We start from the raw sequence: 10,706 nt of genomic DNA on the forward strand, positions 1-10,706 counted from the left end.
ATACATAAATCGTTTTAGAAATAGTTAGATTTTAATTCGAGTAATTTCTATTAAAACTTAAATTTAATAGTTTAACTAATCTACTAAAATTTAAATTTTGTAATGTTTAAAAATTTTCTAAATTTCAATCTGAAATAATTTCATTTAGAGATGGTCCAAATGAAAAACATACATTTAAATTTTGAACGCATTTAATTTATTTATTATTATTAATTTTTTATAAATAAACTTGCAAGTTTACAATTTTAAATGTGAAGACTTGCATCCTATCGAGTTGAAAATTATTCTTATGGAACAGTTGAAAATTGTTGAAAATAAAATTTCGAAATCTTTGAATTTTTATTGATTCCATCTTCAAAACTCTAATCTATAAACATTTCAATATTTAACGTTTTGAAACTCTTCTTTTTTTAAATTTCAATCTGAAGCTTTACAAAATTTCAAAAGATTTCTAAATATTTTAAATATTTGAGGATGTTTTAAAAGATGTCTAAGAATTTTCAATTTATTTTTACTATTTACAAGAATTTCAAAGAATTAAAAAATGTTTAGAAGGCTTGTTTTTAAAAATTCAAAAGTAATTTAGAAATCTTAAAAAAAAAGTCCGAGGCATTTCAAAATACTTGAGAGTATTTAAAAATGTTCCAAAGAATTTTTCATTGATCACAGTAATTTAATACGAGATTTTAAAGGATTTGAAACATTTCACGTTATTTTTTAAATTTCAAGGAATTTTCAAGAGCTTTAAAAGAATTCAAAAGATTTGAACAGATTTTAGAGCATTTTGAATATTTGAGGATGTTTAAAAAGATTTCACTGAATTTTTAATTAATTTTTAAAAATTAAAGGAATTTCAAAGAATTTTAATAATTATATCAAGGTTATTTAAAAACCTCCAAATTGCCATAAAAATCTTAAAAAGATGTCAAGATTTTTCAAAATATTTGGAAGGTTTCGAAATATTTGAGAGTATTTTAAAAGGTTTTAAGGAATTTTCAATTTATTACAGTAATTTAATATGAGATTTTAAAGGATTTGATACATCTTATGACATTTTAGTAGATTCTAAGGAATTTTCAATTGATTTAAATTATTTAGTAAGTGATTTTAAAGGATTTAAAATATTTTAAGGTATTTTTATAATTTGCAAGGAATTTGCAAGAGCTTTGCAAAATTTCAAGAGATTTTAAAGGACAGTTTATCAAATTAGTTGAAAAATTTCTTTTTTGAAAATTTAACTATTTTGAAAAATTTATTTGTTTGTTTGTTTTGGCTTAAGAATTAATTTCTTTTAACTACAAGAAAATTCATCTTCTTATTCAAATTTTTTTTCAAAAAACTAATTGGTTTAGTTAAAAGTTTAACTATTTCTATTAAAATTTAGTCAACAGTTAATTAAAATTAATCTTATATTTTATAATTATAATATTAACATTAATAATATATACAGTAGTAATAATATTCATACTATATATACCTGAAAAACATAACCTCTTTCAAATGGCGATCGAGATATAAATAGAAGACCTCCGAAGTCTTTCGAAGCTTTCAGATCGACAATCATCGTACAGCAGGGAACCGAAGTCGAATCGTGCATTTTCGGCTTACACACGAAGTCACAGTGGTAATCTTGCACCTTCTGTTATGCGGCTCCCAAACGGTAGGTATGCTGGGGGTAGATTTCAGGCTCGATCTGGCAGCTCTGGCAGTCGGTGCCAAGCATTCGCAGGATATCATAGTTTGGCTCTGGACTCTCCAGGATCTTAGAATCGACTCGTTACTACATGCAGAAGCAAAATGGTACCACGCTACCAAAGAGTAGAGTTTAGGAGGAAGAAATGAGGAGAAATTAAAATGAAGTGTGTTTTATTTAAATCACTGAAATAAAATAATATATAATTATTTCAAAACTTTGAAGGTGCTTCCTCACGTGACTGAAATCTAGGGATCTCGAATTTTAGAAATTATACTGGAGAGTTCTTCGCTCATTCTGGCGCGACCCATTCTTTTTGGGAACTCAAGGATGCCAGTGTGTTTTGAAGTTTGAGATTCCATTAACGGTGAAGGAAATGTCAGCGGTTGTTTTTGTTATTAAAGTTCTATAGATGGTGCACAAACATTCTTCCGCCCATATATTGTATGGGCAACACGTCACCGTACGGGAGCTGATAATAATAAAGTCTCAAAACGAAGAAGATTAAGACAGTAGTCAAAAATTTTCAGGTGACCATCCATCGAACTTTTCTACTAGTTTTGGTATAGTAAGCTACGATCCTAAGGAATTTAATAAATTCCCAAAATGGACGTATGACTTTTTAAATTCAAAGCTCAAGCATCTCAAAAGGTAGTTTTTTTTTTGGTCGCCTGAACAAAATGACGGGCAACTAAACGCTAACGCACATCTATTTTCACAACAAGTAATATTTGTTAGGTAAGCGAAACTGACTTCTGTGGGCAAATATTGCACATAAAGTTTTTACAGAAGGACGTATCACTTTTAAAACTCTACTTAAAATAAGTTACTCAGTTCTTCAAAAAGGGTGAAATAATGTAGAATTTAGATCGTTTTTAGGTACATAAGAATACGACTCGGTTATCTAAAATAAAAAGATAAAAAAATAGATGATTAGGAAAATACAAGATAATTTTGTTCTCGCTTCTGTGATCCCATTTTCCTCACGTTGATGTGAAAAGAGATAAAAATCATGAAATTTTGTAAAAGTAATTTTATATAAAATGAGAACTGAGTTAATAGAGGCTCAACTTGATACTGGATTTAGAGACAATTATATCTCAAGGGAATTTCTAATTGACAATTATTTCAATATTAAAGGGCTTAAGGTGCAGAAAACAGAGTTGCAATTTAACGTAAATTGGAAACCGCAGGTTATTGACAGAGTTTCTTCCTTTTGTTTATTAATCATAAAGTATTAAGTTGCAGGTTTATCGTCCTTCCAGGATTGGTACCGACATGCATACTCGGTACCAATTTCCTGACCAGGATAAACTAAAAGTCGAGCAATAAGAATTTTCATGACTTAATCTCATGAACGAAAAACTCGAAACAATGTTATTTAAGTCTAAAAAGTACAATTCAGGGTGCAAAAATTTAAACAGTCTCTAAATCCAGCAGTCATAAGAGGGCAAATTTAATTGCTCTATTAAATATAATAAGAATAATGTAACAATAAAAATCTGCAACAAAAGAAGTGAAAATTAAACTAAAATGATGATTGGATTTAAATTAATGAAAAAATAATTAATTAATTATTTAATTCTTAATTGAATGGATGATTAAATGAAATAGTTACATTTTTAATCCAAAAGATATATAAATGATCAAAAAGTTTCATTTTCAACAAAATACATCAATTTTCAACTAAAAAAGATAAACTGTCAATCAGTAGGTATAATAAATCATTTTTCCGTCAGAAACATAAGTTGTATAATGTCGTTAGGAAGGACTTGAAATTGAAAACATAATTTAATATTTTAAATTAAAAGTTTCTAAAATTGTCCCAATATAAATTTTGATTAAAGTAAAAAAATTATGATTCACCGTAAACATTGATTTGACACTATTGTCTCAAATTAAAAAATAAATTCACCTTCATTTTGACGGTAAACAAATTCTGCTATATTGTAGACAATGTACACCTTCAAAATCAAATTATTGTACAGAAATGTTCAAAATACAAAGCATTTAATTTTAAATGAAAAATTTTGGATTGGAAAAATTTTTCAACAAGTTCGAACTTGCAAGCTCAGTTAAATAAAATCTGCCTGCTATGCGAGCACATTCTCATCGCGCGCTATGCGCGCGGCTCGCTTCGCTCGCAAGGTTAAGCGCGCCTACGGCGCGCAACTTTTGCATCTCGCGCTACGCGCTCAATCTTTTGATTTATCGCACCATTGTGCGCAAGCCTTTTAAAAGAAAGGGGGAAGCATCGACAACTCTTATTTGGGGAGTGTGAATTCTCTTGTATTAAATCTATTTCGGATTGAACGAACATATTCTCATCACGTATCTTATGCTTCGCACTTGATTACGACGAAAATGCCAATTTATGTACATTACGTTCAACTCTATTATATCAAATATATATATTTTTTTTTGTACCTCAGTCCGAGGCTGCTTATTCAGATATTGCAAAATAAAGTACAAATCTTATTTTTAATGATTACTTTAATATTTTTTTCTTATTTTGCATGAAGTGCAATTCTTAGCGACCCTGAAAAGTGCATATAATTTAAAAAATGTATATTATTACCATTCGTAATATGCATTGGTATTGGAACAAAAATATTTTCATTGTATCATTTTTACCTTTTAAAAATGCCCATTCTATTAAAAAAGAAATTATTAATAAACATTTTATTGCAATTTGTGTCGTTTTTTCATAAATTTAATTTTTTAATATTCAATGTAGATATAATTGAGGCGAAAAATGTTGTTAAATAAAATGTTTTTGTATCTTGTCTCCTTTTTTTAAAAAGTATTTTTAAAAGTATTTTTATAACCAAAATTTTTAAAAAACCTGTAGATATTTTCTGGTTAAAGAACTTTTGTCTTTCAATTTAGTTCGTCTCTTGTGTCGTTTTTCCAAAAATTAAATTTTTTTTACTTTTCATCTAATTTTTTAAGATTAGAACAAAAACTACGTGTCTTTTCGAAAATTATTCGTGACAAATTTAAATGAGTTTTCGCAATTTTTTGGAAGAACCACTTTTGTCTATTTAATTTTTTCATAGCTTGTGCCGTTTGTCTGAAACATACATTTTTTTTACATTTTTATCCTAATGAGAAGGTATTGGTTTTAGGAAAAATTTCACTTTGTCGGTTTTTATTAAAACAAATTTTTAATAATTATTTTTTATAGGATGCGCAAGTTTTGTGTTATGCCTAAAAATAAATACAAATAAGAAAATAATTTTTTTGAAAAAATGACACAGGGTGCGAACTGAAATTAACAGACAAAAGTTGTTGGCCTAAAAAGATCTATAAATCTATTATTAATCATTTTTAGATAGGACATAGGACATATAAAACGTGGATATTCATCAAATCTCCGCGTTGTGAGACTCTCTGAGTCAGAAAAAACGATTTTTACGAAGGGCGTTTTTCTGTCTGTCTGTAGTCTGTATTGTGTAGGCACAATAACTTTTGAAAAATGGTTTAGACTTGATTGTGCTTTGGCACGCTTTTTAAGGCCTAAAAAGAAAGAACAAGTTCGTAGACCAGCTGTTTTGGATGAAAATTTTAAAAGTGCGCGCATTTTCAACATTTTTGAAACCACATTTTGCCAAGATTTGATAATTCTATGTACGGCTATTCAGAGTACTCAGATACTCAAACAGTTTATCTTAATGACTTTTTTCTATAAAAAGAAAATTATCAGAGTTAGAGCCTTTTCGAAATCCAAAAAAACAAACTAAAATGGACATTTTAATCCAAACAACGCATGATATAAAAGAAATTCATGAGAAGAAAAACGAGCGCGAAGCGCGAGAAACTATAGTCGCGCGCCTTGGGCACGCTGCAACAAGCGAGCGAAGTGATTTTGAAAATGCTATAATTCTGATGATTTTTTTATCGAAAAAAGTTATAAAGATATATTCTTTGAGCTTCTGAGTCATACGAATAACAGTGCATAGAATGTTTAAATCTCCAAAAAAATGGACTAAAAAATTTGGAAAAATTGAATTTTCATCCAAAATAGCTATTTTGCGAACTCGTTCTTCCTTTTTAGGTCTTAAAAATGTTACATTAAAACCAATACCTTCTCAATAGGATGAAAATGTAAAAATTGCTATTAAAAAATTGAATAATTTCCTTATGTTTAAATGGTTTCAATTTTAAAGTTCTAAAGTTCTTTGGTAAGTGTTAAATCATAAATGTTTCCCTATGTATTAAATTGAAATTTGCAATTAATATTGAAATTGTGGAATTTCAAACAGTAGAATTGGCATTTCAAATGTTTTTCATTTTTGAACGATTGAATGTACTGAAAGTAATAGAAATTTTTAAGGTTTAAGGGCATGTGCCACAGCTAAATACCTATATTACCGACCTCACTTTATCAGTTCATTGAATCGTTTTTTGAGCCTAAGAACTTTTTTTGTAAATAAAATATCGAGCTGAAACTTTGCAAAATGTATTAGAGTACAATAAAGTACGTTTAGGTACTGCATTTTGGTAGGAACTTCACTGAAAATTATTTTATCTTTTTTCTGAACCTTGACATTTTTTGAACGTTCGAACTTTTTTTATACATAAAATATCGGTCTCAAACTTTGAGAAATGCAAGAGCCGAAAGAAAACGACATTTAAGTACAAATTTTAATAATAGAAGATTTAAAAAAATATATTTCAACTATTAATCCCATCGGCATCAGCCGGTAACGTTGTACATGAAAATACGAACCCTGGCGGCCACTAGACGAGGCTCTAGAGGATTCGTATTTTCGTGTACAACGTTACCGGCTGATGCCGATGGAATTGATAGTTGAAATTTTTTTTTACATCTTTTATTATTAAGCTTTGTACATAAACGTAGTTTTCTTTCGGCTCTTGCATTTTTCAAAGTTTGAGACCGATATTTTATGTATAAAAAAAGTTCGAAAGTTCAAAAAATGTCGAGGTTCAGAAAAAAGATGAAATAATTTCCAGTGAAGTTCCTACCAAAATGCAGTACCTAAGCGTACTTTATTTTACTTTAATACATTTTCCAAAGTTTCAGCCTGATATTTTATTTACAAAAAAAGTTCTTAGGTTCAAAAAAACATTCAGTGAACTGAAAAAGTGAGGTCGGTAATATAGGTATTTAGCTGTATCACATGCCCATAAGTATAAAAAGTTCTGATGCCACAATACTTTGCGACTAAATTTTTTTTTTTACTTTTAGATAAATCTTGAATTTATTCAAGTTTTAAGAGATAATTTTCTTTAGCTTTAAAAAATAATTTCCTTAAATAAAAAAAGTTTTGTTGTAAAAGTATATATTTTGTTGCACGCTCGTATTTATTTTCTGTCTTGATGAAAATTAATCTGCTTTAGCAAAAAATGTAACTGTGCTAGTGCCACGTTGTCCTCGTCTCACGTACAATGTTCATCTTTTGTGATTCACTGAACTAAAAGTATTAATTATATATTGCACTTATTTTACACACTCATTTTACTTGACAGATCGAAGAACTTTTAGCGTTATCAAAAGAAAACAAACTCGCATAACCAGCTAAACGTACTTTATTTTTTCAAAATCTGTTGCTCTTGCACTTTTTTATTTGCGTGGGAAGAGGACAAGTAGCTCTTGCGCACTAATTGAAGAGTGATTACGACTAACAGGCCTGGCACTTACGGTGCTGTTGTTCCTGCCAAACCGCGTGAACGGAGACCTGTCTCCTTATTATTCCTTCATGAGTAGACCAAATAATATACTATTATTGTTCCGTGAGAAAATATTATGGTAAAAGGAAAGAGGAGCAAGCATTTCGTAGCAGTGAACTCAAATTTTATTTCAAAATTCGAGTTTTTAAAAAGTTATCTTCTTCATTTGAAAATACAAGAATATCGTTAAAAATGCATGTGTTATGTTGAAAATTCGTCTTTTTTTTCGTAGTAAATGGATATCCTTGGTAAAGGAATTCTGCTTGGTTTAATTATATTAATGTTTTGATTTGAAAATTCAAATATTTATTTGAATGTGGAACTCTTGCTAAAATAAATTCGGTTTTCTGAAGTTTCGCGTTTTTTGGCTCGAACACATATAAAATTGGTAGGAAATAAAAATATTTGGTAGCAGATAAACTTTATGGTTGAAAATTTATTCTTTATTTTGATAATTTATTCTTTATTTTGATAATTTATCTATTTTATGGGAAAATTCTACTATTTAGTTAAAGGTTAAACTACTCATTGAAAAATTTAACTACTTGGTAGAAAATGAATTTTTTTAAGGCTATAATTTTAGGTTGAAAATTCAACCGTTTTTAAGATAATTCGCCTTTTTAGCTTCAAAGTTTTAACAATTTTGTTGAAAAAGTATATATTTTATTGCACATTCGCATTTTTGTATGAAAATGAATCTTCTGCACAAAAAATTTAACGATTCCATTTTTGTTGAAAATTTTTCTTTCTGTTTTCGTATAGAAATGTATACTATTTATTTGAAAATTTATCTTTTTTGTAATAATTAAGGCGCATTTCTGCCAGTTAATGATTTCGATTTGACTATTCGCTTCGAAATCAAGTGATGGATCTAATCTTACAATAAAAGTGAAAATTTCGATTAAAAAGATTATCCAATGTTTTTATTTACTTTCTCTAAATTTATAAGCCTGTTTCTTAATAAAATTTTAAAATAAGAAATTTCGATGCACGGGGGCCAGATAATTTTTGCACGGCTCTGAAATACTCGTACTGTAACTTTGAAGGCAAGCTTTTTTTCTCGATATTCTAAGTGTTAAGTTAGCCGTGAGGTCTAGTAGTTAGCGATCGAACGCGTTAAACCTAGAATAGGTGGTTCGAAACCCGTCACAGCGTTTTCGGTTTTTAAAAACGTTAATATCATTAAAAGCGTGTGACTATATTATATGCAATGTATTGTAATTTAATGTAATTGTTTAAGATAAATTGTGTAAGGATGAGTGTAGTAAGTGGGAATAACCTTCCACAGACTCTGGTTCTATCAAGAATTTTTTTTTTGCTGACGCACGAAATTTTATATGACTGGGATGTAGAATTTACATATAGAGCCTCAGACTTTGCTTTCCTTGACTGAAACTGTAAATAACATTTGGAATCATTTTACTTAACTGGTAAGTAATCGACATCTCACTTTTCCTAATTGTCAGGTAATCTTTATTATCCAGTTGTATTTTTTCACTGAATGGCGAATTAAATTATAATAAATTTAAATTAATAATTGATATTTTTATATCAAATATTACCCTATTTTATTTTACATGACTGAATATGAAATTTTAATAAAATTCCGTAATGTCCTCCGTTTACCGAACTAAGTTATGTGAAATTTAACACACAAATATCCTGTAGGAGTCACGTAAGGAACCTTCTCTTAAATTGAATTTTAGGCGGGCTGATCACACTAGAACCCTACTAGAGAAGCATTAGAGTCTCCATGGCATCAGCGTTACGTTCTAGATGAGCCCGGACTAGTTTTCCCCAATAGAGCCCGACTAGAGATAGGAAAACTAGCCTAGGCCCCACTAGAGCTCTTTCGAAATTTCTTCACGGGTATCGCCGGTTCTTAGAAGAACGAACCCGTAAATTATATAGATGTGAAAAAAACACTTCTTATCATAACGCCATGAAAAAAACTCATCTTTATAAAATGCGAAGAACAAAAATATATCTCAGTAAACACTGTAAAAAAATAAATATTGGTAAACGCTATTAAAAAAACAAGTCTTGTATAAATACTGTGAAAAAAACCCGCATCATTGAATGGCCTCATTAAAAAACATATGTTAGTAAACACAATTATTACAATACTAAGCAGTGAATATAATAATTTACAGATTAATTATTTGACTGAAGCAAACTTCATAAATATTGTAAAGTTCAGTTTAAGTACAGTTTAATAAAAAGTTTCAACTCATACGGTCTTTTTCACGGCTTTTTCACAAATAAGGTTTTTTTTCACGGTTTTTCCATGAGTAAGGTCTCTCTTCACGGCGCTTATAGGAATAAAGTTTTTTCTAAGCATGTACCGAAATATATATTTTTTTGTAGCCTTTTACTGAGATGTGTTCTCCTTCATGGTGTTTTAAAACAATATATTTTTTCAAAGCGTCCTGATGAACAATTTATTTTTCAAGGCATCATTGAAAAGTTTTTTCTTCATAGCTTTATTTTACAGGTTTTTTTTTTTTCATAAACACTGACGATACATACTGATAAAGCATCAATTACACATCAATTACGGCATCAATTACACAGCCACACAAAAAACAAAAAGTGTGCGGATCTGGTAACAAGACACACGTATTCCTATGGATTTTGGGGCGCTGAATTCAAATTCGGTATCAAAAATCACTCATCACGTCATGGTTGAGCCATAACCTCAAAAAATGACGAAAAATCATGCACTGAGGCAAATAAATTTCAAAATAATTCCAGTGATGCAAATTTTCATTTCAAAAACATGTCGAAAACTGTGAAGAATCAACCCTTGCCTGATACCAACTTATTTAACATAACTTTACCTAACAGAACCTGACCTCACCTAACCTGAATTAACAGAAACTTATGAAACTACACGTAAGGCTCTGGAAGCATATTTTCCCAGTAGTAAATGTGTGCTACATCAAATGGGTCAACTTGAGCCTAACCTAGAAATAAATATAACCTAGCCTAACCTAAGCTCACGAAACACAATTAAACTGATTGTGTTGTCCGTTGTGTTTGCGGTACCGTTTCATTCAGCTTCGGCTTAACCTACATAGAGGTTTAACCTATCCTAACCTAACAAAACCTCACCTAACCTAACCGATTACGCTGGCAACCCTGTTCTTGTGTATAGTATAAATATATCCCTCAAGTTTAAGAAAAGCAGAGAGAAAAAAATTTTGAATAAAACTCATATTCATTTGCATGTTTAAGTTACAGTTCTACATTTTAATTGATACAAATATTGTCAGGTTAATTGAAATGGGGTCAATTCTACTTGTAGTTCTAAGTTTCT

At 29.5% G+C, this 10,706-nt stretch overlaps 1 protein-coding gene across 3 annotated transcripts in view; it reads left to right on the top strand.

Annotated features, from left to right (window-relative positions):
• The window catches only part of LOC117174161 (major facilitator superfamily domain-containing protein 6), a 263,255-nt gene that overhangs the window by 83,486 nt on the left and 169,063 nt on the right, over positions 1-10,706 (top strand). The window contains exon 1 of one of the 3 annotated variants that reach the window (XM_033362980.1): positions 8,771-8,817. The exons of the other annotated variants lie outside the window; for them this stretch is intronic. The gene's annotated coding sequence lies outside the window, so the exon portion shown is untranslated. Of the gene's footprint in view, positions 1-8,770; positions 8,818-10,706 lie in introns of those variants that run through there. 3 annotated transcript variants of the gene reach the window in all.

This window comes from Belonocnema kinseyi, chromosome 6, assembly GCF_010883055.1.
Source record: "Belonocnema kinseyi isolate 2016_QV_RU_SX_M_011 chromosome 6, B_treatae_v1, whole genome shotgun sequence".
NCBI classification, from domain to species: Eukaryota; Metazoa; Arthropoda; class Insecta; order Hymenoptera; family Cynipidae; genus Belonocnema; species Belonocnema kinseyi.